General features: G+C 37.6%; 1 protein-coding gene across 4 annotated transcripts in view; it reads right to left on the minus strand.

The window, feature by feature from the left end:
- ANAPC10 (anaphase promoting complex subunit 10) overlaps nucleotides 1-27,467 on the minus strand; it is a 331,896-nt gene that overhangs the window by 92,794 nt on the left and 211,635 nt on the right. Inside the window, exon 7 of one of the 4 annotated variants that reach the window (XM_040698900.2) lies at nucleotides 18,993-24,601. The exons of the other annotated variants lie outside the window; for them this stretch is intronic. The gene's annotated coding sequence lies outside the window, so the exon portion shown is untranslated. Of the gene's footprint in view, nucleotides 1-18,992; nucleotides 24,602-27,467 lie in introns of those variants that run through there. 4 annotated transcript variants of the gene reach the window in all.

Consider the following 27,467-nt stretch of genomic DNA (forward strand, 5'->3'; position numbering starts at 1 on the left):
CTGATTTTTTCTGCAGCACCATGAATCAATGATTTTTTCTGCTTCACGGTGAACACTAGTTTCCATAACAGAACAGCTCTACGGAGAGCCAGTGTTGGTGGAAGTGATAACAGCTGAGTCCTCACACTAGTGGATTAAACAGCAAAAATACCTGTTTTACTCAGGCTAAAACTTCGTTTCAGAACTGTAACAAAAACAGAGCAAGGATGGAGCTGAAGACATACTTTTGTGAGGAAACATGAAAGCTTGTCCTAAAAGTTCTAATTCTTCAAATGGCACGTCTACTTTACTTCTCCTCTTCCCACCCTCCTCAGAATTATATATAATGGATCTTCCACTGAGATGATGAGTAGATGGATATTTTAACAACAAGTTATATCTGGTGTTCTTGTTCTTTTTATTTATTTTTGTCTATTTTTAAAACAAAGCCATTCAACTGAGACAAGGATAAAGCGGTAATAGCAAGAGTAAATTTTGTGATTCTACGAGACAGGAATATTCCTAAAAATTTTACAAGGTTACAATACTTCAAAAAATACCCTTCTTAGATACATCCAAAGATACTCTATATTTATTTGCTTTAGATCTCAAGATAAATATACATATATCAAACTGAATAGGGATGCAGTGCTCTTAAATAAGTAATACACTTATAAAGGAAACAGTCTGTTTCAGTCTTCTTCGGGACTCATTTCTGACAAATCACTTTGAAATCATCAGATGTCCCCATATCCTCCAAAAATACTGAAAAATATTCCACTGATAGAGCTACACTGACAGGTTCCAAAATTTGGCATATAAGCACTGTTAATTCACAGACTTTTGTCTCATGAGTCACAAAATTTTTTGTCAGTAATACAGTCCTAATCCCTTTGCATTCCTATCTACCAAATCACAGTTAAATACAGTTAAAAACAGAAGATCCTACCCACAGAGACACAAACTGGAGGGTCCCACTGCAATCAAGAATCAGAAGAAACACATCTGATGCAACTGCAAACAAATATTCAGTATGATCACCTCTGTATTCAGATGTGACCCACACTAAAATGGCTGGAAGTCTAGATGTAGAAGGATGTACAACAAATTGTAAGCACTTTAAAAGACACTAATTATATTATGTAAACAAATACAGTTTAAAAGAAATAGATATTTTTTAAAGAAAAGTTAAATTACTTTCCATTATTTCACTGTTTTGTCATACACTGGCCACTCAAGTGTCTATAAAAAATGGTGATGATTCTTGTTTTATTTTTCTATAGTTCTACCAGCCATGACATTCTTTTCCCACATGTAATTTTTGCCCAGGCTGACGAAGTGAACTATGATGATTTGTTCAGGGATTTAGAAACAGTCAGAAGAAAAAGGTTGCCTTAGCTGTAGAGCTGGTCCATATATGCACAAACTATCTGGGTAATCTGCATGCTGCTGACCCAATACCAACTGGACCTTCTTGGGGTCTTCGCACACATACTACACAAAGATTTCTTGTTCAGAAAGAAACAGGCAGAGGTATCAGTCATCAACAGTGCTCATGATCCTCATGGAATTGTTCCGTAGGTGGGAATTTTATTTTGTTACTCCATCTTATGTAAATGATTCCAGAGGTTTCCATTCTCTCACGGTGTAAATACTAATAACGTGACCTCACTGAAATGGAGTAAAGAACTAGGCAAAGGTGTTCTCCCTGGGACAAAGGACCCTTCCTCAGCTGCTCATTTGTTGGCCCCGTACACAAAGTCCACCAGCTACTTTGTAACCACATTTAGATGGAACAGATACCAGTATTTCTTAGCCACAAGATGACAGAGACAATTCCCATTTATTCAGGGAGCCCTTACGGCTTAGGTATGACTTCTTGAGGGATTTTCTCTGGATAAAAAGAAGAATTCCTAAAATAGAAGGCATACTGTCTCACATGCCATGCTTTCAGGGTGTGGCTGCTTACTTGGAAACCTTCACTTCTCAGATTAACTCAGATGATTTATATAGTGCTGAAGACATAGCTGTCTAAATAAGAGGGAAGTAAAATCACATTGTAAGGCCACCGTGATGGTTGAAAGAGTGGCTGAATTCAAACTCTTACAAAATTGCCCTGCTTACCATGTAAAACCTGACACATTCACAGGCTGTGTGACAGCCAACCTCTTTCTAAGGGTTTCTGTTCTGTTGGAGTTTTTGGATGTTTTTAAAACTTTACCTACCATTTCTTCAAGAAAGCTATGCTGTAGTTTGCAGTTCTTCAGATCACTTTTCTTTCTTTCTTTTTTTTTTTTTTTTTTTTTTTGTGTGTGTGTGTGTGTTTGAAAAAGATTACAACAACTGCAAGGGATCATTCTCTGTAACAAGTACCCTAAGTCCCACTCTCAGTAGTCTTCTGTATCCAGAACCTAAAACTTTTCTAAAATAAATGGCTGGCTTATCTGCACTCATTTTCAAGTCAAGTGGAATTTTAAAAGCTCATGGAATTTACATTTCTAGGTTTAATTCTTGCCTAAGGATCAAATCACTCTACATAGAAGGATGTGCTACTAAATGCAAGAGAAAAATATGCAATGTCACTGGCAGTGCTCCTTTAATTTCCTCCTCTCTTTACTAGTTCAACTAAGTAAATGTCCATCTACCGGTAAAATGGCAACTGACTGCTAGATAGCAGCAGCAGATGAAGACAAAAATAAAGCCCATGAGACTAGGATTTCTTGACACTCCATTAAAGAAAGCCTTTCCTTGTGACATGTCATGAAGCATCTGCTGCACTGTATGGTGCTAAGTGGAGGCTAATGACCCTGTAGCTCTCCTGGCAAGTTCTCCTTGACAACAAATTGTAAATGGCTCTTTAATACAGCCAACCCCTATTGAAATCAACCTCCTAAAATCAGCAAGTAGTACTGGAGCCTTCTTTAGCACAGCATCTTATCACTTTGGGAGTGCAGAAAAGGGCCTAAGTTAGTTGCAAAATGATTTATGTAGGCTCTGCAAGTGAACAATAACTCAAAATTCCCTCAGTCCTGTGGTTCACTCTAAGAAGACTAGTGGGTGCAACACAGTTTGGGTGATGTACAGAGGTAAGTGAATCAGAATGAGGAAAGTTTTGCAAATTAAGAGGCAGAGAAAGGTATAGCTAAAGGAGAATAAGTGGAATGGTATGAAATAAGGGGAAGTTAGACTCTTTTTGGTTACACCAAGAGAAAAGAAGTGCCAAAAGAGATCTAGAAAATTAAGAAAAGTACAAAAAACAAGACATCATGTAGATGTCTTTGAATTTCCTTAAATATAAACACAAGAACACTGAGATAGCTTTCCAGGGACCAAAAAGGAAAATAAATAATTTTACGCAGTTGTTGGATGGGACAATAAGCAGCAGGATTTCTAACTTAATTTCAGATTTGCCATTATCTTGATTAGCGACCTTTATATAGTCATTTACTTCAGATAAGCTCTCAAATGGGAATTAAAAATCATCTAGTAGAGTAAATCTTACCACTTCTCTTTTGTATAATGACTTAAAGATGAAAAGTCCTGTTTCAAAGGCTATGTGCAGAAAGTATGTTCTATTCCAAAGAGTTTATAGAGGCAAAAAAAATACACTCCACACGATCCTGGGTCCCCAGTAAGAGAGAGACTGACAAACTGGTGTGAGTCCAGAGAAGGACTATTAAACTAGGTTGTCTGGAGAACATGAAGGAAGAGGCTGGAAGCTGAGTTTGCTAAGATAAGTCTTGGAATTTCTAACTGGTGCTTTTGGTTAGCTGGTATGCAGCAATATAGAAGACAGACGGGCTCTCTGCAGAACTGTAAAGTAAAGAAACAAGAGGCAAGGATCATGAAAATGTGACTGCATGTAAGTCTAATAATATTGAAAGAAAGGTGGCTATGTAGGGAGGAGGTTGCTTAGAGAGGCTGTGAAATGTCCGTCCTCAGAGGTATTCAAAGCTCTCCTGGATAAGGCATGGGAAGTTGGCCCTGTCTAGAGCCGGGGACCAGATCAGGCAGCACCCAGACCTCAAATATTCTACAATCCTGTGCATATATACCCTGATACTAAATTTTGATGCATATATCGCAAGAAAATCAGACTGGCCACAAAAACCACCCAATTTTTACTGACTCACCATAATATTCTTCACTACTACTATTTTGCCATCTGTTTTGTCATTGTTAGCTATCACAAAAGACAACTCAGCATTTATTACTCTCTCCCTTTTTCTAAGCCCCTTAAAGCATCCTTTAAGGCATTACAGCTATTAGCATGTAATAGTAGACATGACCTTAAATTAGAACTTCAGAGACATCCATCTGAACTCATGCAAAAGCTCTATCAAGAGACAAACCTCGCTAAGCAGGTGTATTACTAGACACCCTAAGCTCTTACTAGCCTGAATTTATGAGGAGTTTATTCTGTCAGTGTTTTAAAAGAAATGGTTTGCACAGCTCCTCTAGGAAGCATAGGAAGATGAAACCTTAGCATCACCAAACTGAGAGGAATTTTCTCTCGTACTTGGCAATAAAATTAAAATTTTGTAAGTTTGTTCATTTTATTCAGCTATCCTCTTCATTCCATTGTCATCTGGATGAGCAAGGCACATAGGAGTTGGACCGACCTTTGGAAAATATCCTGTCGACTCTTTAAGAATCTTCAGAAAAATCTTGCTTTAAATCTCTATGTACATTTATGAAATAAGTTTAGAAATATATGTGTAGGATCACAAATTATTTCAGTCTTTACAACAGCAAAGAACGTGAGTCATAAAAGCATAATTTTATTTAGACAGATTTATCCAATTTAGGAAGTGCATTAGCTTGTGTGTTACAATATCGTGTGAATTTCACTTCACTTTCTTGAGCAGTATATTCAAAAGCAGTATTTCAGAACAATAAATTAATATTAATAGGAAGTGACCTCTATGTTAAAGTAACAGTCTTTGGTCACATGTAGTAGAATGCTGGATGCGCTACAAGGTTTCCTTAAAGGCACCAGGATAGATTGCTGTTGAACCAAAGTGCAAAGTGTACAAAGAGAAGCCTCTGGAAAATGTTTCTATGATGATGATGTATTCTCACTACCTACAGTACTTAGAAAGGTCCTGGAGATATAAGCAACCATGCAATGCTGCTACTGAAAACCAAAGAGACTACCTTGAAAGCTGTGAAAGTCACTTCTGGGTATAATGATGCAGTAAAGGTAGTGTGGGACACTGTTCCACTGTTTAGCAATTTTTTACTTACTCAGACTAACAGGTTTGTTACAACAGAAAATGGAGACATCGAAACTTTATCAAGGTGTGCACCACAACCATGCAATGCTTTTTTTCCTTCACGGAAATGCAGACTGAGAATGCAGGTGTACCTATTTGCAAAGGCATGCCTCTTTGCAGGGTAAGATCTGTTTAGTAAGAGCAATTAAGCAAAGTGTCTGCTCAAAGAAGCTTTAAAGAAGCAGTGAAATCAGTTTGAATTACATTCAGTTTAAATTAAAACTCAGATTTTGCCAAACTACAGCCATCCCATGACACATATTGAGATTCTTCAAATGCTGCACCACATTGTTTTTACTATCATATTAAATACGCAAGGCAATGAACTTTTAAAATATGTATGTATGTGTATATTTGAAAGAGACCTCTTCACATATTTAAATTGACATTAGCATTACTTGTTGTTTTTTTTCTTCTGGATAAAATAGCAAAGTAGATGATACACACTGTAAAAATCTCTTTTAAAAGCTCCGTATTTTGGATTTATTACATTAATTATAGCCTGCATTGCAGAAGAACATGTTTTAAGCACTGTAAAACTATTCTTAGCCAACTCGGTATTATCAACTACTGTTTTTTTTTAATTGTGAGTAAGCACTGTAAATGTGTAACGTATATCCTTAGTTACGAACAGTTTTTAAATATTTGTCCAAAAAAGCCTGGTTTCGTGGCACTTGAAGAATTCATCAGAATATACAGAATCCAGTAAAAACAGATGGGAGTTAACAAAGATTTGGAGAAGATGTAAGCCAGGAAAAAGATATTCATCACTGAATATCATTTTAGGATGAAGAAACAGACAGCAATTCCTTGTTTATGAGAACATTCTTCCAGTCGTGTCTTTCTGAGAAAGAGCAGAGTTTTGACTAAATGATTTTCAAATATTTTGGTTATCCAGTAGGAAGCCATTAATGAACAAAGATGGTAAATTATAGTATCTTCATGCTCTACTGGTCTTACAGACTGACTTTTGGCTGAGATAGACTCAATGTTTCTTTCTAGCATGGAATCCCTTGGCTGACCCAGGAGACTCAAACACTCAGCTCACAACTTAAAGATGATAGTATGAAAGACACACAGATTGCCCCCACAGTTTAACTCGTTCTCAGTCTGAGCATTCCCTGAAATGAGCTGACACCTTATGTAAAGAACACCTGCTACAGGAACTTGAGGGAAATGGATGTGTTCAGATAGGCAAGGAATTAAAAAAAAAAAAAAAAAAAAAAAAAAAAAGGATTGTTGTTTCCAGTATTATCGTGAGTTCCTCAGTTTCCACTTCCCTATTAATGAAAATACTTCAATTTTCACAGGTTTCTGCACACATGGTGAGTTGCGCTGTGTCTGCACTTTTGAAACTGCCAAGAACAGCCAGAAACAAAAAATACTCAATTGCACATAGCTTGTTTCTTGACGATGACACATTGTACACAGCCTCAGAAGATTTGTTACTCTATCACTAGCCATTACTGTGCAGTTTATCATAATTTATATGGAAAATATTTTCTTTGAAATTAGTGACTGGGGAAAATCCCCGAAAAATACTCATGACAAAACCATTATCACTCTATAAAAATAAATAAATGAACCCTAGTGCTCTCTCAGTAGGTTGAATCAAATAATTACCTGCCAGCATTCCCCGCAGTTCAGAGGGATTGGAGAGGAAGGATTACAGATGTAAAAATAAGGCTAGCCTGTAGATGAGTAGAGCAAGGATATTGAAAATTATCTAGTCACCATTTACTGGTTATGATAAAATAAAAGGCTCTAATAGGATTTCTAACCAAAAATGGTGAGGAAGAAATATGTAACTTCATGAAAACATACGATACTCTAATGGCTAAGGCTTTTGCTTAGCACATAAAACATCAAAGTTCTCACAAGCATTTGAACCAGAGTGATTCATGCTGCAGACAGGTTTCCCAGCAGCCTGGCAGTCTGAGGGTATCTGTCTTATGGTCCGTTATTTATTGCTACAGTACTGGCAACTTGCTGAATACTGTAGTCATTCAGTGACTAAGAAATGAGAGTATTCAGTCAGCAGAGACTCTTATAGCACCAGAGAGAACACTGAAATCCTTGAACATAATTTTTTTCCTTAGAATCTGAGGTACTGATTCAAAGTGTGGTGAAACCCTTTAATTTCTTTTTTGTTGTTGTTGCTCATTTTTGTTTGTTTGTTTGTTTTGTTTTGTTGTTGTTGTTTTTACAACAAACTCTAAGTGCACTGTGATATAAGAACAGCCAGGCTAACCAAAAGGAGCTGGTTTGGGTAACAGCAACAACTTGAAAGTACAGACCTCAGCTGTTTTACTCTGCCAAGACACTGAACAGGAAACATCTCTCTCTAATAATCTCAACATTTTATAGGACAGGAAGCCATTCCCCATCAAGTCCTAGTTTACTTAGATAAGAGTGCTGGAAGCTCCCCTCACTTATGGTTAATTACAAATATCGACATCCTTTTACCTTTAAGTGATACTTTCATAACATCTTTGAAGAGACAGTCATTCACTCAGAGATCTTGCATGACTCAATCGCGCACTATCTGTAACAATCCCTCATTTAACAAAGCAAACAACCCAGCAAGATTAATTCTCAGTCTCTGACAGCTGTCCTTTCTTAGCTGGGTGCTCAGCAGTGCAAACTTAAGAGTGGCCACCTGTACAGATCTACTCCTTTGCCTGAAGTCATACTCTTCATCTGTTGGATCTCTGAAGCAACATGCTTTAGCATCAGTGGGTAGAGAGCTGGTAGCAAGAATGAAAATATAAATTTCCTTACAGCTTTGCAAAGAGAGGTCATATCCTTTAACATAGTGCTGAACAGAAGTGGGGAATAACCGTTTTTCAGAGGCAGACAGGGGATGTTGCACAGGTCCAGAGTACAATTGCATTAAACAAAGTATATCTTACATAGTTACTTTGGACTGTCCCCTTTGGAAGTGAGAGGAACTAAGGTGCTTATATCAAAAAGAATTCATCATCACTGTGATCTTTTCAGATTTTTAAATTGTATCATTTAGGAAAAGGTTAAACACCTGTTACAGCTACTTACTATGCTGAAGAAGAGTTAAAAAGAAGCTGGACCACACTCTGAAAGGTACAATATAAAATCTAGTGGTGAGATTAATGCAACAGCTATCCATGACGTGTTTTGCTTTTTAAATCTTATTTTCAAAATCTTGTGATTGAATTGTCTTCTTTAGCTCCTTAATATCTTATATTCAGTCATAACCTTAGGTGGAGGGAAAACAGAAGGCTCACTCATTTAAGTTAAGCTATGCTAACTGACAGTAGCAGAAAGCATGTAGACCCATAGTTTTTATCTGTCTTGCAGTTATGACCTGGTTTCAACATGGCAAAAGATTAAAAGGGAGCTAGCCAAGATTTTGGCTGCTGGTTCTCTGTGATCTCTCTCGGAATGCTGCATGAAAAACAGTTGCAACAGTTCTAACTTGTTACAGTATTAGTAATTTTCACGGGCTTTAGCACTAAAGGGTTAAGTGGAAACCATTTTGGTGGCTTTGAACAGTCATAAATTCTGACAAAGTATATCTGACCCCTGCAGACTTAATCTTTTTCAGGCATGCACTGGATAACCTCCAGGAAGACCAGCACTCTGCTCAAATACTGGAAGAAGGGGGAAAAATTGTGGATGATAGTCTAGTTGAGAGACAAAACTCACCAACTTTCTTTGAAAAACACCTTTGTATGGAAACCAAACAGAAGTATTTTAATCACTGGCTTGTCACAGTACCACGTAAAACGAATTTCCACTTTCTGAGCTAATACATGAAAAGGTTGTGATCAAGAATCACCTCACATTTGAGTGGGCAATTTGAAACTGTGCTCCATCAGAAGACGGAAATCACAGACTCTTGTAACTGGGGAGGAAACAGATTCTTTTGGCAGAAAGAAGAAAAAATGAAAAGGCTTTTCATTATTCAAATGCTTGTAAATAACTACTCTTATCTTAATGTGCTCAAATTATTTCTTCCCTCAGAAGCCCCAAATGTCACTTTCGAAATTAACACAGTAGCAAAGCTAACTCACTTCTTGTTGGAAAATACTCTATCAGAAACCTCAAGCTGACAGTGACAGAAGCACTTTAAATTAGAAACTTACTGCTCATGCACAGTGGAGAGATTATGTACTAACTTAAAAAATCTGGACAGACAGCAACTATTCTGACAGAAGTGGCTCTTGCACTTTCTATCTTGTCCTTTTTACTTCATGTGAATAAAAATAAAACCAGGATAAATTACAAGACAGCAAGCTGAGGCTCAATATTACAAATATTTGCATTTTAGTAATGAAGTCAGGATTTTGCACAACATAATCAGAGAATAAGAGCAGTACTATAAGGCAAGCAATGCTGTGAGATAACATCTAAGTAATAAACTACCAGTGGAAGTACTCAATTTTATTACTTCCATAGTACAGTGTTTCTAGAAAGATATTCATGCTATTTGGCAATAATGACTGGCTAATACAATGCCCAGATTCTACCATCCCCAAACTCTGTCTGTGATAGTTTGTAATCTTCTTATGGAACTCCTGCAGGTGAAATAAGCTAATCTTTATCAGTCCAGATTTAGCTTGCTTACTCTCTTCATTTAGTAAGAAACCCACAAAGTCAAAGAAGTTGTTTCCAAAAGACAAAAATGTCACGCTGGCAATTACTGGTTGCATTGTAAAAACATCTTTCAGAAGACTGCTACAGAAATTCCACAAACCATTTGTAAGTAAAAAAGCCAACAGATGTGTTTTTCTGCTACTTTGTACATCACATAATGCTACTGTAAGTCTGCTAAAGTATACTGTAGGTAGTGCTAGAGTATAACAAAGAAGTTCGGATAAAAGAAAAACACTGAAAGCCTAGTATTACCTGAACTGGCACTATAAAAGACAACTATTCTAATATCAAAAAGCTGTGTGGAAAACAGACTTTGTTTCCAGGCTTTCAGAGAGTCTGGTTAGCTGAAACAAACAAGCAAAAATCACACTTCCCCACACTTTCTGATGTCAGTTGGAAGTACCAAATATCTGTACGAGAGTCTATCTCAGTCTATTTCTGACATGTCTGAAGCCAGAATTCTCATGAAACACTCTGATGCAAGAATTCCAGAGAAAAAGGTTAGAAGTTCAAATAAGCAACCATTTTTCCCCTCCAATTCTGGAATTACAAGAATAACCAAAACTATTCTGTTATTCTGTGAACATTTTTCTCCTCTGTACTCAACAGTAATATAACCAGAATAATTAAAAAGCAGCTGAAATTGTCAAGTGGATACAACAAGAGTGATGTTTGTTGCAAATAATTAATACTCTATGGCAAATACATACACAATATCAATAATTGCCATGTGATGCCCTGAATTCTTCAGAAAACCCTTTTCAGATTCACTTATTTGACACGCAATGAGCATTCTGGTTAGCAATCCAACATATTAAATTAATTTTGGGAAATGTGTAATTTAAGCATATATCGCGCCCATAAGCTGCAATGCATTACTGCAGATTTTCCATTATTTAATACTAAAATTTACATTTACATTAGGAACCCAGAAAACATCATACTGATTTAGATCCATGGTCCATTTTTGTCTGATATACTGAGCAGTGACAACAGGAGTTGCTAACTGGGAATAAATAAACCCGGTCTCTATCTGGGGCCATTCCCCTCATACTCTAACAAATAAATCTCTAATTTTATTTAGTAACTGTTTCTGGACCAGACACTTATAGACTTGTTTAAGCACTTATGAGCTCACTGTCACTGTCTCCACAACCTTTTGTGGCAACACATACCAAAACTAGTTGTCTGTTTTGTAAGAAAGTATTATCTGTTCTAAATGGATGACCTATTAACTTCTGCAAGTGCCTTCTAATTCTAACATTGCCATATTAGCAGATAATTAACATTTTTATTCACTTTATTCATCGCCTTCATGTCTTTGTAAACCTTGATCATAACCTTTCTCAGCCTTCTCTTTTTCAAACTGAAGCGTCCTAACTGTTTCAGTTGCTCTCCATAAGGTGGGTGTTCCTTTTCCTCTATCATTAAGTTTCCCTCCTATAAACCTTCTTTATCTCCACTATAACTTCTTGAGATGCAGAGATCAGAAGCACGCAGTACTCAGCATGTGGGCACATCAAGACTACATAATTTTTCAGTATCCTTCATGATATTGGCAGCGATTTATTTACTTTTTTTTTTTGCTGTTGCTACACACTGAGATGATGATTTCAGAGAACTTTCAGCTACGACTCCTCAGATGTTACTGTCAGTTCTGAGTAATATTTAACTCACACTACTGTATTGAAAATGATACAGTTACTTGGGACTTAGAATTCCTCTTACTACTATTCATGAGCACAGATTTGTATAAAAAGTCTATACTGACTCTCATTTTGCTTTTCATGTTTCAAGAATGAACTGTGTAGAAACGTACGACGACTCCAAAGAAATAATAATCAAAGACCACTGTTTTTCTTTTATCAAAAGCTTCTTTATCAGAAGAATAGGACCCTCCATTAAGATGACTGCTGTAGGTATCTCAGCTCACCAAAAGCAGACCAAGCAATATTTCAGCACACATCTTTTTTTATTGTTGGGCTTGAGAAAAATTCCTACAAATCATGATAAAGTATTACACTTAAGCCCAACAAATCAGGTCAAAGATGTAGTCTCAAGCTACAAGTATTATCATTCATGGGCTAATTGAGACTCTTAATGTTATTTGACTAGTTTTTCTGTGGTTGACTCTTTCCGTGGTTGACTTTTATGGATAGCACATTTCCCCTCCAGTTTTGGTCTTGGCAGAAACTGGGTTGACTAAAACCACACAAAATTCCAAAATCAGTGGCCCAGGTACCCACATCAAAGTGTCAGGAATTATCATACTGGTGGGTTCTGGTCAGACCCCAAAGCCAGACCTTCTACACTTTATCATTCCTAACAGCAAATTTAAACCTATTCTATCTTCAGTAGCTTGAAGTCAGCACTTGCTCATCATTTATTCTTTACAGTCCTTCCGGTATTTCTGTTAAATTTCAGGACCTCCTGGAGTCTTTATTAGCCTTCCAGATATTTGATTCAGTCTTTTTTTCTCCTGGATGATTTTCAGAAACTCTCCATGTTAGATACAGTGGATACATCTTTATATTATTTTGCTGAAAACCATTTCTTTTTCTACTTCTTTTCATGAAAATGAATTTCCAAATAAATATAATTATATCACAGTCACTTTAAAGACAAGAACGTCCCTTTTCAATGTGCTCAGATATTACAATTTATCCACTGATTCATTGTGGCTTTGTCCACATGATGAGCTAAAGCCAGGGACTTCTTTTAAGGGTGACAGACAGAATATTGAGCAAACTTTGCACTCAAATATGGTGCAAGCATTTATTTGAAGTCTCTAACTTTGTCATGCCTTAAGGCTCCATACAGAACTCTGTTGCAGTCCAAGGCCATAATGCAACCAGATGGATGCACAAGAGAAATTCAAAAGTATAAACAGTTCTTTACCTTCAATATCAATGATAAGCACACAACTGTTTGTAGGTGATGCCCACAGTTGTCTATCTGCTGCCACTATCTTCTATGAGCTCTTCATAATATTTTGAAGGGATTTTCCTTGTGCTTGCTGGAGGAGATGTTGCTATTCCTGGTTATTACCCAGACACATTTCAAGGTAGTAGAAAGTTTAGATCAAATTTGAATGAATATTCATCTGGGTGGAAGGTACTCCCAAAGGCCAATGCATCCAGCTGATAAAGTTTCAGTGGTTTTACTTACCTTACTATAGTTTCTGCAGTAAATTAAAAGAGGCCAGGAGTTAAGCAGGAATATAGAAGAGGCTGAGGTAGGCTGAAAAACATGGTGGTAGATATTATACTGTTTCTTGCCACCAACATAAGACCACCATAGCAGTACAAGAGATCCAAACAGAAGGGATGGAGGAAAATAAAATAAAGAAACAGTTCTGAATCAGTGCAAACATTTGAAAAAGGCTTGGAATCAGTCTGTAAACATTTTAGAACAACAGTCTGGGTTTGTTTGTTTTTCTAAATAAGTTCCCCCTTTCCTAATTCACTTGCGAGAAAAAAATTCTTTAGACTGTTACCTCTGTAATAGTGTTTCATACATCAGCCATACAGTGCATGTGATATGGGACCACACCCACACATTCTGTCCTTTTTTACTCCAAAAAAACAGAACATGAGTAAAAACTATTCCTTCTATAGAGATGAATTAATTTAATGAGACATTATTCCCAGTGTGTATCATCAAACACTTAAAATTCCATTAATTCGTTCTTATAAACCTCTATGATAGCTCTGCCTTCATTAAAAAGATACCTGAATTCAAATTCATTCTAAAGTGTGAGTACAGAGCGAAATGATAGCAATAATGAGCCCCCAGTCCTCCTCAGTCAGAAAAATAATCAAAACAAAATAAATCAAAAGCCAGCTTACGTTTAATCCCAAATGTCATATATGTAAGTTGTTAGGGGGAAAAAAAAAAGTGAGTAGGATCCAGGTTCAAAAAAGCAAGAAAACAAAATGAGGTTATTTTTTATGCTGAGTAGTAATTTGATACAACTCCTTGCCAAAGAAAGTGAATGCAAAATGTTTACATGGACTCAAAGGAAGACTGGATACGTACTTGAAAGAAAGATCTGTTGCAGGTAACTAAACATGATTCACACCAGGCTCACAAAGTTCTCTGAGCTAAAAATAACTGGTGGTTGAATAAGCGTTAGAGGGAAAGAATGACATATGTTTCTACTGTTCCTATTACTACTTTTCCCTAGGTGCTTTCTTATAGCTGACAAAAACAAAATACTGCTGAAATAGTTGTTTCTGATGATAGAAAAATACTACACTAGATGGATCCTTTGCTCTGAACTGTTTCAACTGTTCTTAGTACTTATACAGTGAAAGTGGTAAAACACTTTCCCTCTAAAGTTTTTTTACAGTATCAGATCTTCCTTCAATAAACTCAAAAGCTACTACACCAAAGGAAACGCTGATGCTTTCACATGATTTTTTAATTCATTTTTATTTTTGTTTGCAAACTAAATGTAAGAGCATCTACACATGAGAGAAAAATGCTGATGTATTCCTTTAAGAACACCTGTTCCAAACACAACTCTTCACGGATGGCCAGCACTCACTGAGGACAACATCTGGTCCTGTTTTGTGCTCCAAACTGCAGGAAAAATGGTCCCATCTACAGCCCCCTTGCAATACAGGTAGACAGCTGCTTCTGTTTGTTCTGTCATTTTCATGAGTTACTTGAGACAGATAGGAGTGGAGTCTTGCACAAAGCAGAAATAAAAGAGTGTTTTGTGCCAAAAGGAAATGTGGGATAAGAACTATAATAAGACTGAAAGGGTAAGCAAAGAGTTTGCGGCTTAAAGCAGTGCAATGTGTCAGAAAGAGAGAACAGCAGCCTTGCTGGCACTGTTGCAGACCAGAGCCTTAATCTGTAAATCACTGTGCAGCCAACACGTCAAAAAAGTTTGGCCACCCCTGGTGTACAGGCATCAAGCAACAAAATAACATACTGTGCTAACCTCCAGCGGATAACCCAGGCAAGCATGCAAAACACCCCGCCGTCCAAGAAGGATAAAAAGTAAAATTGCCAAAGTCCAATTACTTTTAATCAAGAGGCCGCAAGTGATGAGAGCATGTCCTATAATCTTAAAGGAAAAAAAGTCTCAAGAACAGTAGTCTGTAAATTTCTTCATCTCCATTTGGGAAAGCACTCTAGAACTTTTTGGCAGTAAGACGTGAAGTCAAGTCAGTAGTAATTTAACTGAAATGTTAAATGTTGCTGCCAAGCATTGGTAGCTTTTTCAAGGTATAAATCCAGTTTGCTCTGGAAGTCTGAACTGCTACCTTCTTCTCATTCAGTCACTCCAGAGAGGTTCAGATTTTTAACTAAAACTAGAGATTTGCAAACATTAAGAATTGTTTTCTCCACTCCCAGAGCCACGCCAAGCTGTGTTCTCTGAATCGTCACATCTGGAAGTACCACACAAGATGGGGTGAAATCACCTAATAGGACTAAGGAGTTGCCATAGTGCCTCCCTAGGGCAAATGCCCTTAATAATCACACTGAGAGTTAAACGCTGAATAGAACCACACAAGATTTTGTTATTCCTCTTCTGCTCTCCTTGCCCTTGCCTCTGAGAAATTTTGGTTTTGTAACTCCACACACCAATACCCACACACCAAAACAAAAAATTCTCATGGAATTGTACCAGGCTTTCTCCAGGAGGTTCTATCCTGGCTGGACAGAAAATTCCAGTTAAATCAGAAACTTCATGTTTGCACCTACTATGAAAGCTAAGGTACTAAGACATGATGTGAGACACACAGATTTAAATTTCAGCTTTGCTGAAAGAACTTTGACTTCCCAGAAGAACATCCTAACTACTGAAACACTGAATCGGTTCTTACTAGCAAAATTATTTTAATGTTTCTAGAAAAAGCAAATACTCAGAAGGACATTAAGAAAAGAAACAAACTGCATGGACAGGTAGCACAGGATATCTCTTAGGCTGAAAGAACCCTAAAGTTATAACGCTCGTGTTTTCACTGAGAGAGCAACTCAAACTTGAGCGTCTATCACGTCAGAGGCCTAGTAAATAGCTTGTTTGGTATGGATCAGTCTTCCGTGTTCATTCACAATGCATCCTGAGAGCTCATTTTTCCAGCATGTATTACGAAAAGACTTTGAAATTAGTAACAATGTTTTCTGGCTAATTTTAATATTGTACTGCTGAACCTGTCTACCAGAAAGAGCATTAGTAACTCCTATACCTCCTAAATAAAACAATATTTGCAACTAGCTCGCAAGCCCTCAATGAAGAATATAGGGAAAACAAAGTGAAGAAATAGTGATACATTTTCCAATAGCCTCTGGTGGGAGCCCTGTATGAAAATATTTTAGGATTGACAGTGTCTTCTGGTATATACCTACTAATTTTAATAATATACCTCTACTAACCTGAAGAGTCAACCACTTCAAGGAATCAGACAGGCAGCTTTTTATCATGTGATTTGGAAACAAAAACAAAACAAAACAAAAATCTCCTATTGTGATTTATTCAGAGTAGTATCTTTTGTTGCCAGACACATAGTGGTCTCATGTACACAGTTTACAGGAGTAAGAGTGTACCTTCAAGAGTCAAGCTATAAAAGCTGAGTCTTAATTACTGAGATTGAAGTAGTGTTTCTACTAGTTGATTACAGTAGTGCTGTGATCAGTAGTGCAAGTGATTTGATTTCTACTCCTTCAGTAACCACTTTCCTGCTTAAAATATGCTTTAGAGAATGACAAAAATTATTCTTTGAGAGCCTGCTCCCTGGATATTGACAAGTAAATCCTTTTATAGTTTGATGAAATACAAATTCTAAAATTTGACCTTCTAAGAAACAAAGTTTCTATAGCATGAGATCAATAGGAAGAAGTCCACACCAGCACTTCTATTTTATAAAGTTTCAATGTAAATGAAAATTCAGTTTTATATATCTATATATATATATCTTTCAGCACCTCCAACCTCCAAATCTCTTCTTGTTACTGGCTTTTATTACATTTTCTCCTATGGGTGGCCTCTGCTTTCTCTATTAACAGATGACTGCACAGAGAAATGGCAAGGATGAACTCAGTCCCAATTTTCACAGTAGTTCAGGTAAAAGCAAACACCATTACGCTAGCGTAATAAGGCCTCCAGTGCTAATATGTAATCAAAATGAGAATCTAAGGAACTCACCAAAAACTTAATGGTTGAGCAGTCATAGTTAGATTAGATAGATTAGTTATCATAGTTAGATAGCCAGATTTAGGATTTCTAAAATGTGCGTCTTCAAGATCACAGTAAGTACACATTAACGTCTTAGTAAATATTTTTAGAAATCTTTCTTTCAAAACAGGATTGAAAAGTTCTTCTGTCCAAAGCTTGCATGTATTAATAATACTGATTGAATGTAATTGCAATAGAAGTGCCTTTTTTCCACGTGAACTCTCAAACATTTAAGTCAGGTTCATATTGGCATAAAAATTATTTTTAAAAATATGCAATAAATGATATTCTCTAAAAATTTTTTAACACCCTAAAATTTTGGCTAGCATGAAAATACCCATAAATGAGTCAGACCTTGTTCTTGCCCTCAGGAGATACTGCTGGAACTTCAGTGAATACTTAAAACAGAAATTCCAGGAAGATTTGGTATTCTGCTTAATTTCAATATAGGGGAGTGACATTTTCTACTAAGGAGCTGAATTTTCAAATCACTTAACACATTGCATTTTTATAGAAACAGAAATTTCATAAAGGTCTTCTCACTGACAAGTCTAATCCACCACAGTTAAGCACAGAACGAAAACAGTTATTTTTTAGTCAAAATTGAAAGAAAGATGTTGAACTATTCAGATTTCCATTGGTTCAAATGACCTGCCTCTTGCTCACCTCTAAATGAATCTAAAATTAAAATACTTCCAGGCAGCAACTCCCATTGATATTTATCTGGGCTTAGTTTGAACCATAAATCCTCAGCTAAACAGCTGTCAACCTAAGAAACCAACTCTCTAAAGCTTAAATTTAAATACTGTTAAAAAGAACAGTGGGGAAAAACAAAACAAAACAAAGCAAACAAACAAACAAAAACCTTAGGAAATCGTTTTATGCCCAAAGTTTAGGACCAAGTCTAAGTGAAGACATTAACTTCTTGGCTACTGCTCTATTTCTTTTAGTAGCTTTGTCAGACTTCACTCACGTTTACTGGCTTGAAACAATAGCTTCCACATCACCATGCTTTCTCTATCTACCTTATCAGCTGCATCCACATAATATTTCTGCATGGCGCCATTTGAGTTATATCAGTTGGCTCTAACAACTTTGTGCCTGTATATATCTACTAGTTCCCAAAGGACTATAACGATGCTAATGGAAAGGGACTCAATTACATCATCATAAAGGCTGGACGGCATGATGGGACAATAAAAGACAGCTGAGTAACGAGAACCTGGGCCTCATCATCATTGGCTAGATTGTAGTCACCTTTCCACTCACCAATGGCACCAGTAGGCTCTAATTAGCAATTTGTGCTGAACCCTGTACACACATCCTCCTCTGGAAACTGTCACGTACCTCTGGCTAAACAAGAGTAATTTTCACATGCTCTTTAACTAAGTTTTTAGCTTCTACACTACACTATTTCACCAAAACTGCTACCAGCAGGTAAAGATTCCTATGGCTACCCTTATGCAGTCCAGTACCACTGGAGGCAGTGGTCCAGATGTAAAAGAAGGGCAGTGTGTATGAGGCAGTACTTGTCTACATTGCCCACATAACTGCTGTGGATACCTAAGGAAAAAACAGAGGCCATCATGATCTGAAGCACTACTGTGAGACCTTACAGTCTTTTTCCTTCAGTCATTCACTTCTGACATTGTTTCTTTTCAATCCAGCTGCCATAAGCAGAACTTAATTCTTCAAAGCTGACTCTTGCTGACTAATCTCTGGAAAATCAGGCAAGGCAGCTAAGGATGCCAGTTAGGTGTTGGCTATTTCCATACTGCTGCTAAAAGCATTTTGCAGAGTTTGGACTAATTCTTCATCAGAGTGTACATTCCTTTCCATTTTGAACTGAGTCAGAGTGTGATCCAACATGAAAACATCAAAGACGTTTGCAGTTCAGATTAAATAACAGACAATTGTTTTTAATTATGATTTTATTCCATAGTCAGTATTTCTTTCCAGAGAGACAAGTTCTACCGTAAATTCAGAGAACCATTAAGCCTCTTTATGCATAAACTCATAATTCATGCGCATTAATTTTCTTTTGTTTTTAATTAACTTTTAGATTATAACTTTCTATTCAATATTTACTGTTTGAAAAGGCAAACATCTAATGCCGTCTTACAAAAAAAGGGGTACTGACTGCACCGCAGACATGCATGAGATCCCTGTAAAAAAAGCTAGTATGAACGCACCAAAATTGGCAGCAAAAGAATCAATGCAGGCTAGTTTAGATATTACTACAAGTACTACAAGTACAGCATCATATTCAAGCTTGTTAAATATTTTATTCAGGAGATTCATGTGAATAAGGCTGTTCCTAGTGCACCACTATTACAAAATACACAATATTTGAAAATAAAATTTTAATTAAAATGAATGTCTTGCTGTCTCTCAAGTCAGCTAGCCATCTGAAAAATGTATGGAAGCTTAGCTAAGACACCACAGCTAATTTCTACCCTGCTTTAGCAATACTTTAACAAAAGGAGTACTCGGTTCCCACTGTGACTCTACATCCAGCAAACACAGCCCAAACATTTCCTTCCCTGGGCCCTGTCTTTTTTTTTTTTTTTTTTTTTTTGCAAACTCAAACAGCAGTGGCTTCAATGTTTAAATCAGAGATCAAGTTTTCTTCTGAGTTTGGCTCCTCTGTGCTTCTTTTTCATTGCTAGACCAGCCACTTTTGTCCCTCGTCCCCCTAACCAGGGGTTCCCTCATCTGCTCTGACAAGATAGAAACACTGAAGTATTTTTCTACTCCTACATCGAAACAGGTAAGCCTGGTTGTCCTAATGGCAGTGTGAGTCAGAAAAGCCACCTTCATCTCCAGGTAGGGTCCTAAAAATACGTAGTATTCCTCTAATAATAATATTTTTTTATTACTAAGCTTGTTTGATTGATTGCCCAGTGTTGATACTCAGTATTTTATGGTATATTGTGTGGCTTGTCACAAAATCTGTTACTTGTCAACAACTAGGCCACCAGCAGCAGCGCGCCAAATGTTGTGGAATGACAAACACAATGGTATTCTGAAATGCATCTCATAGCTTAGATGTGGAGCAGGATTACTAACTTACTGAGTATTCTTAAAATTAAAAACAAACAAACAAACAAACAAAAGAAAACCTAGAAACCAAAATGCAGGGAAAGAATCCGGGAATATCTGAGTTCAACTCAGAAGGCAAAAGGGAAGTCCATTACAGCTTATAATACTTAAAACCATACTCTAAGGTAATTCAAGAATCCTCTCGCAGAAGTGTACTAAGGAATTAAATATAAAAGCACTGTGTATCTAATCAATGATATATCAATAAACTGAAATTCTGCTAAGAAACAGTGGAGAGCAAGAGGAGAGAACTAAGGGGAGATGAAGAATGGATGGAAAGCACATTGCTTTCAACTACCAAAAAGAGGAAGCACATTACAAAAACAAATTGTGTGGGCAGACAAAGACATGATGAAGGAGAAGAAACACCAACTGCACAGAAGGAGGGGCAACAGGAGGTCATAAAACTAAGTGAGTCAGATGCAGAGGTTCAAGCTATTGGGGAAACCAGAGGAGCGACTGGAATGTGCTTAATATATTCCATGTGAATATATGTCTGCCAGCTCCCTTTCACCATCCTCTCTTCTCACAGCCCACCACAATTCTCCTCTCGAATAACCTACTTTGAAAGGCCTCAAAGAGAAGACTTCCCACATACCCTATGAGAGTCTTCCCAGAAGCCCTATACGCATGCCTTTTTACAAAAATTGGGGTGAAGAAACAGAAATCTTTATTCAAAAAGGAGGGAAAGTCAAGTATGTTTCAGAGAAGCCCAGCTAGCTCCTGTTACTGTTACTCCATGTACTGTTTCAAAACTACTGTCCTATGAAAACTCTTAACTGGGAAATATATGGAACTCAACATTAACAGGATCTATTCCCTCTGGTCCATATAATCCTTCCTAGCTTACACCACCCACTCAATTTAACATTGCTCCATCGTAAAATTGGCAGAAGTGTATACAGAGGTCAAGCAAATATATTGCTTGAATATTGTTTGAATCACATTTCTATTTCAAGAGTCTCATTTCCTTATAAATATCCCAGTAATCTCTGGTTTTGATTCTATGAAGTATGTACTACTCTATGTAGTTCTATGAATATTAATAAGAAATTGTCAAGTGCTTGGTGAAAACTGAGTGGGCAGTAATGAGTGATAATAGATCTAGGAACAATCAGCAATGAGTCGGAACGCTACACTCTCTCCATTCCTATGTTTTCATCATACTGGGGGTTTGCAAGTGTAAATATTGTCAGTGTGTACATTGCTTTGGGTTGTTAGTAGGAGTTGATGAAAAAACTTCTGGTTCAACCACTGTTCTTTGTCAGTGTTCTGCTGAGAGATGTACTCTCAAAGGGAGAACCACAGTGCAGTCAGTCAGAGATGAAAAAAAGCACTCCCAGATTAGCAGAAGGACATCACTGGGGACTTTTTTCACTGAGTGTTATGTTCACTAAACTTGATGAAATCCTTGATAAGCATTTGATTAACTATAGGTATCATTAACCTATTTTTTATTCTCATTTTGAATTGTCTCATTCAATCTATTATTTTTTCACTACGCAATGAAGTCTCAGCTGGACTATTTAGCCCACATTTGGGGCCCCCAGTACGAGAAAGACATAGAGCAGTTGGAGTGGATCCAGAGAAGGGCCACAAACATAATCAGAGAGCTGAAGCACCCCAACTTTGAGGAAAGGTTGAGAGAATTGGGCTTGCTTAGTCTGGAGAAGGCTCTAGGAAGACCTCATTAAAACCTTCCAGTACTGAAAGGGAGCTTACAAGCAGGAGGGAGACAGACTTTCTATACAGGCAGATAGTGACAGGACAAGGGGAATGGTTTTAAACTAAAAGAGGGGAGATTTGGATTAGATGTTAAGGGGAAATTTTTCACTCAGAGGGTGTAACAACTAACAGAAGTATTTTCTGACTTCCTGGGGTGTACTTGGTGTGTCTCAAAGACTTGCAGTGCAAGGCCATCACCATGACAGCCAGTCAAAGGCTGATACCTGCAAGTATGATATCCTGTCATTCTTTCTCTGTTTTCCTCAGTTTTCTCTTTTCACTCTCCTTTTTTCTCTTATAAAATTATTAAGCAATTGAAAGACCTATTTTGGTTTCTTAAAAGCCATCTCTCTCATATAGCTGCTAAATCACAAAGTAAAATAGTTGCAAGGCTTATTTTGGTTCCTTAAGGTCGTATATTTTTGCCACACAGTTTGAGATAGAGTCTAAGTATTAGAATGCCAATATCCTGGGGATAACCATGCGTCAATATTTCTGAGAAAACTGTAGTACACAGATTCTCATTAAAAGTGATGATTGTGTGTGGACCTCTGCACACCATATTACCTTACTCTAACCAAGGCTATTCATGAATCTGTTTAAGCCTTCTCTCACTTTATGGGTGGGATCTGACAAAGAGTGATAAGGCAAGCTGCCCAGAGAAGCTGTGGATATCCCATCCCTGGAGGTGTTCAAGGACACATTGGATGCAATCTGATCTAGTGTCTGATTTGGGCTGTCTTGGGGGAGTGGAACTACATATGTAGTCCTGAAAGTAATGCCTCCTATTTATTTCCCTGGAAACAACAGATACAAAGAGCACAATAACACTATTTGATAGAGCAAATTCTCAGCTAGAAAACACTATTTTTTAACATAGTCTCTACCATTAGCTATGCACTTTTGCCAGCAATTAAGAAGAGCCTGCATGCCATGTTCATAAAATTCTGCAACAGGAAAGGTAACCCACAGCTTCACAACTGCTACAATGGTGTGGTTGTTAGGAGAATGCTATCCACAGAGTACATCTTTCATCTGCCCAAACAGATGGAAGTCAGAAGGTGACAAACAAGTCTATACAGTGGGTGTGGTAGGACAGTCCAGCCAAGACTGGTGATGCGCTGCACACTCTTCAAACTGCAATGAGGCCCAGTTGCAAAAGAAAGGTGGTCTTCTTCTCCAGTCTGAGTCTCGAAGTTTAAGCCTTCAGCTTAGTCAACAGAATTAATGCTTTAATGGTTCCAGGAAATCCAAAAGAATAATCCCGCAAAGAAGATGGTGAGGGGGCTGGAAGACAAGTCTTATGGGGAGCAGCTGAGGGAACAAGGATTATTCTGTTCTGAGGAGGCTCAAGGGAGACATTATTGTTCTCTACAACTACCTGAAAGGAGGTGTGGTGAGGCAGGTGCCAGTCTCTTCCAGGTAACAGTGATAGGAAGAGAGGTAATGGCCTCAAGTTGTGCCAGGGGAGGTTCAGGTTGGATACTGGGAAAAAAAATAATCTCAGAGAGATCAGTGAGGCACTGGAACAGGCTTCCCAGGGAGGTACTGGAATCACCATCTCTGGAGGTGTTCAAGAACCATACAGACATGATACTGAGACATGGTTTGTGGGCATAGTGATGATAAGCTGATGGCTGGACAAGGTGATCTTAGAAGTCTTTTCCAACCTTAATGATTCTGTGATTCTGTAATTCTTTCCTATCCCAAAAGACAGTGCACATCACTTTACCTGCTGAGAACTGCATCTTAAACACTTTCTTTGATGAGGACTTCACATGTCACCACTCCATGGACCACTGCTCTGACTTCAGCTTGTAGTGGTGACACCACATTGTATCATCGGTAATAATATGATCCAGGAAACTGTCGCTTTCAGCCTTGTACTGGCTCAATTGGTCCTGACAAACTTGTAAATGGTGCTTTTTCTGCTCCTGTGTGACCATCTGTGAGACCCACCTGGTGCAAAATTTGTGATATTCCAAATTTCATCATCATTTCCAAAGCACTGAAACAGATATTCAGCTCCATACACAATTCCACAGCCGTAATCTGCTGATTCATATGGATAAGCTGATCAAGACTTGCCTCATTTTGTGGTGTGGCAGCTGTGTGTGGCTGTCCAGAATGAGGCTTATCTTTCACTTTGTTGTCTCCACTGCTGATATGCATCACCCACCAACTCATTGTGGTAACATTCATTGTTTGGTCTCCAGAAGCATTCAGCAAGTGTCAATGAATGTAGTGAGTGCCATTTTATCCACATGGAGGAATTCAGTGACACACCTTTGCTTCATATGCACTTCCATGTCAGACACCACTTTGTCAGACTCCCTTCTGCTACTATCTGTCACAGGGCAACAAAATGTAAGGGAATACTAGCAGGAAGGTTCAACCCCTACTTCCACACCATCAGCATCCACTTCTGACATCATTAGCCAACATAATAAAATAGGAGATACTATACTTGGAGTTGCCTTCATAGATTATCCTTAACATCCCTTCCAACCCAAGCTATTCTACGATTGTCTCAGTGGCAATCATTATTACTTCATATGGAAGAAAAAAATCTTGCCTGTTGACAGTATCTGCCATCCACAGTGAAGAAGTAAATTCTCATGATACACCATGGCCTTTCCCCTGCATGATCCGGGACAGCATTCAGTGAGCACAGCATCAACATTTAAAAGGTACACTGAAATAATTAGAGAGGAAAAGAAAGAGACTACCACAGTGTTTTTTGAAGCAAAACCAACCCATCAATCGCTTGGTAACGAACTACTTAAACCCTTAAGTTAAATTTACAAGCTGTAATTGCAATCAACCTTACGATTATATTTTTTTTTCCATGCAGGCATGATGAAGTTTAAAACTCATTATTTCCTGCAAAGCATACCTTACTGATATGTTGTTTCACTGACCTCTAAAACCACAGCTAACTTGCTTTCTTTCATTAATACTAATTATGACCACATCCTTCTTCAAAATAAAGCAAACAAAATACAGGTTTCTTGTCCAGTCCTTTCACCTTGAAGATTTTAGTGCTAAAGACTGAATTCAGTGATAGTGTGAAATAATTTTTTTCTTTGCTGAGGTGCAGACCCAGACTTGCTTTTTTTTCACCATTAGTTTAATAAAGAAGTCAGGACTACAGGGTATTTCACCAATACTTAGTAGACACTGCTGATTACATAGCTATACATACAGTGCACAATTAGAACAGATCAGTGTGTTCCTATCAAAGATCAAGAAAGTCTGCAATTTTATTATTTTCCCTCTTATGCCACATCTTGCATAAAAAAAAACCTGCTGGAATTAGCTGAAATGAATTGAACCAACATACAAAGACATAGGGTTTGGTCTTGCTCCTATTTAATCATAGCCACTTTTGAAAACTAATAGGTTGCACAAATGCAACGCTAAACCTAAAATACTTTACTTCAGTTGTGGTCCTTGCACCTAAGGACAGCAGTTCAGGAAATGGCCTGAGCAGTTCTTCAAAGAAAGTATCCTGGCACGCTTCCAGCTACAGCTGCCTTTTCTTTGAAAAATCTCATCACTGCATGGCATATATTTTTTGTGCTTTTCTGGCAATCAGAGACTTAGTGTGCTGTAAACCTGCTGGCATAGCACTGATTTTAAATCGTTGTGTCAGCTCCATTTGTTGCATCTAGCGAATAACCTCTTAAAATAAGCACAAGTGAGGTGCAAGATATGTGGTCCCAGCGCTGTAAGAATTATAAGCACATCACCAATAAAAATGGACTGCCTCATATCACTATTGTTAATTGTAAAAATGATCTACAATACACTGCAATTCTGCACAGGCAACAGGTGGTTTAATTTCAGTTACCCCCAAGCTGGGATATGGAGGTGACCTGCTTTTACAAGCTACGCAATTTAAATAATTGTACTGAAATAGGCTGTTTCACAGAAATAAATGCTTCAAAAAGAGACTTTGCAAATCTAAATACATTAGCATTACCTGAGGAGCCTGTTCTGTTAAACAACTACAGGCTTTTCTTAGTTTCAGCTGTGACAGTTTTTTCTTCAAAGTCTCTGGTCCGATGCTATGCTTTGGTTTCAGGAGAAGAACAATGCTCATGACTTACCAATGTTTCTAGCTGTTGTGTACAGTTCAGTAGTTGTGCACAGAGTCTAGGACGCTTTCGCTTTCTGTTTCTTGTACTGTCCTGCCAGTGAGGGGAATGGGGGGGACACACGTAACTGGGAGGAGACGGGACCAGGACAGCTCACCTAAACTGGCAAAAGGGATATTCCACACCATATGACATCATGCAGAAAGTAAGTTTGAAAAAGGTGGGAGTTCATTGGATTTCCTTCTGCTGCTTGGGAACTAGCTTGGGACATCAGTCAGCAGGTGGTGTGCATGTCATATGTTGCATGTCACTTGTTTTATATATATATATATATAAATAAAACTGTAATAACCGATCCTTTATTTTCTTCCTTTTCTCTACCTTAGTTTTTAATCTCAGCCCATGAGCTCTACTTCGTTGTTTGTTTTTTTTTTCCTCCAATTCGTGCCCCTATCCCGCTGGGAAGGAGGGGGAATGTGTGATAGACTGATGCTTAGACAACTACTGGTTTAAACCACAACAAGGCTCGATTTTGGTGACATCAGTGGAGCTAATCCAATCCTTGCATACATGCTTCATTAAATGGCCTTGGCTAGTGTTGAAGAGAGAAACTTGGATATTTCTCTGGAAAGTATCAAATTTAATAGTTCTATTTTCACTAAATGTATCAAAAGTAAAACTATTTGACAGAGTCACCGGAAAGGCAGAGGCAGCACAATGTAGTTACTCTTCTAGGTCTTCAAACTTCTAATACTTTTCAGTACTAAAATCCATATAGTACAGTGCCTAATGCATGAAATACTTGGAATAGAAGTATTATATGGTAATGTTTGCATGCATTTCTTTCCTGTTTTGTTCTACAAACCATGCATCTCTATTTGCCTGTAGGAAAGGAATCTGTCTAGTGCACTGAAATAATTAACATTCTATATGGAAGAGCAGAAGTTCATACTATTATCCAGTATTCAGTGATACAAAACTCAGTTCTTAGTGAGAATTTTGCTAGAATTCTGCAAGATGAAAAGACTGCATAAGACTTAGAAAAGGTGCATAAACACCTGAACAAAGACTGCATATTCAAGAATACAGTGTGCAAGAAAGGTACTCTGAAATAAGTAAAAAAAAATATAGGGACATATATACCTTTTCCAGATGAGTGAAAAAAGTATATACATGTTCAGCAAATCAACTTTGAACATGTTTGCAAGTTATTCCGTAGCATTTACAGAATATATGATTAATATAACAAGAAAATAAGAATTAAATGTTACACAGTTAACGAGGGGAAAGAGTCATCACTAAGGCTAACTCATTAAATTGGCAATATAAAAACATGAAGGAACCAAAACAAAAAAAACTACCACTGATTATGTCATGTATGAATAATTTTGCCAAGCAATTATACTGTAATTAGTACCACTGTCTGCTTCAAAAGGTCACCTATTTTCAACTGCAAGAGCA

The sequence above is a fragment of the Gallus gallus genome, chromosome 4 (assembly GCF_016699485.2).
Source record: "Gallus gallus isolate bGalGal1 chromosome 4, bGalGal1.mat.broiler.GRCg7b, whole genome shotgun sequence".
NCBI lineage: Eukaryota > Metazoa > Chordata > Aves > Galliformes > Phasianidae > Gallus > Gallus gallus.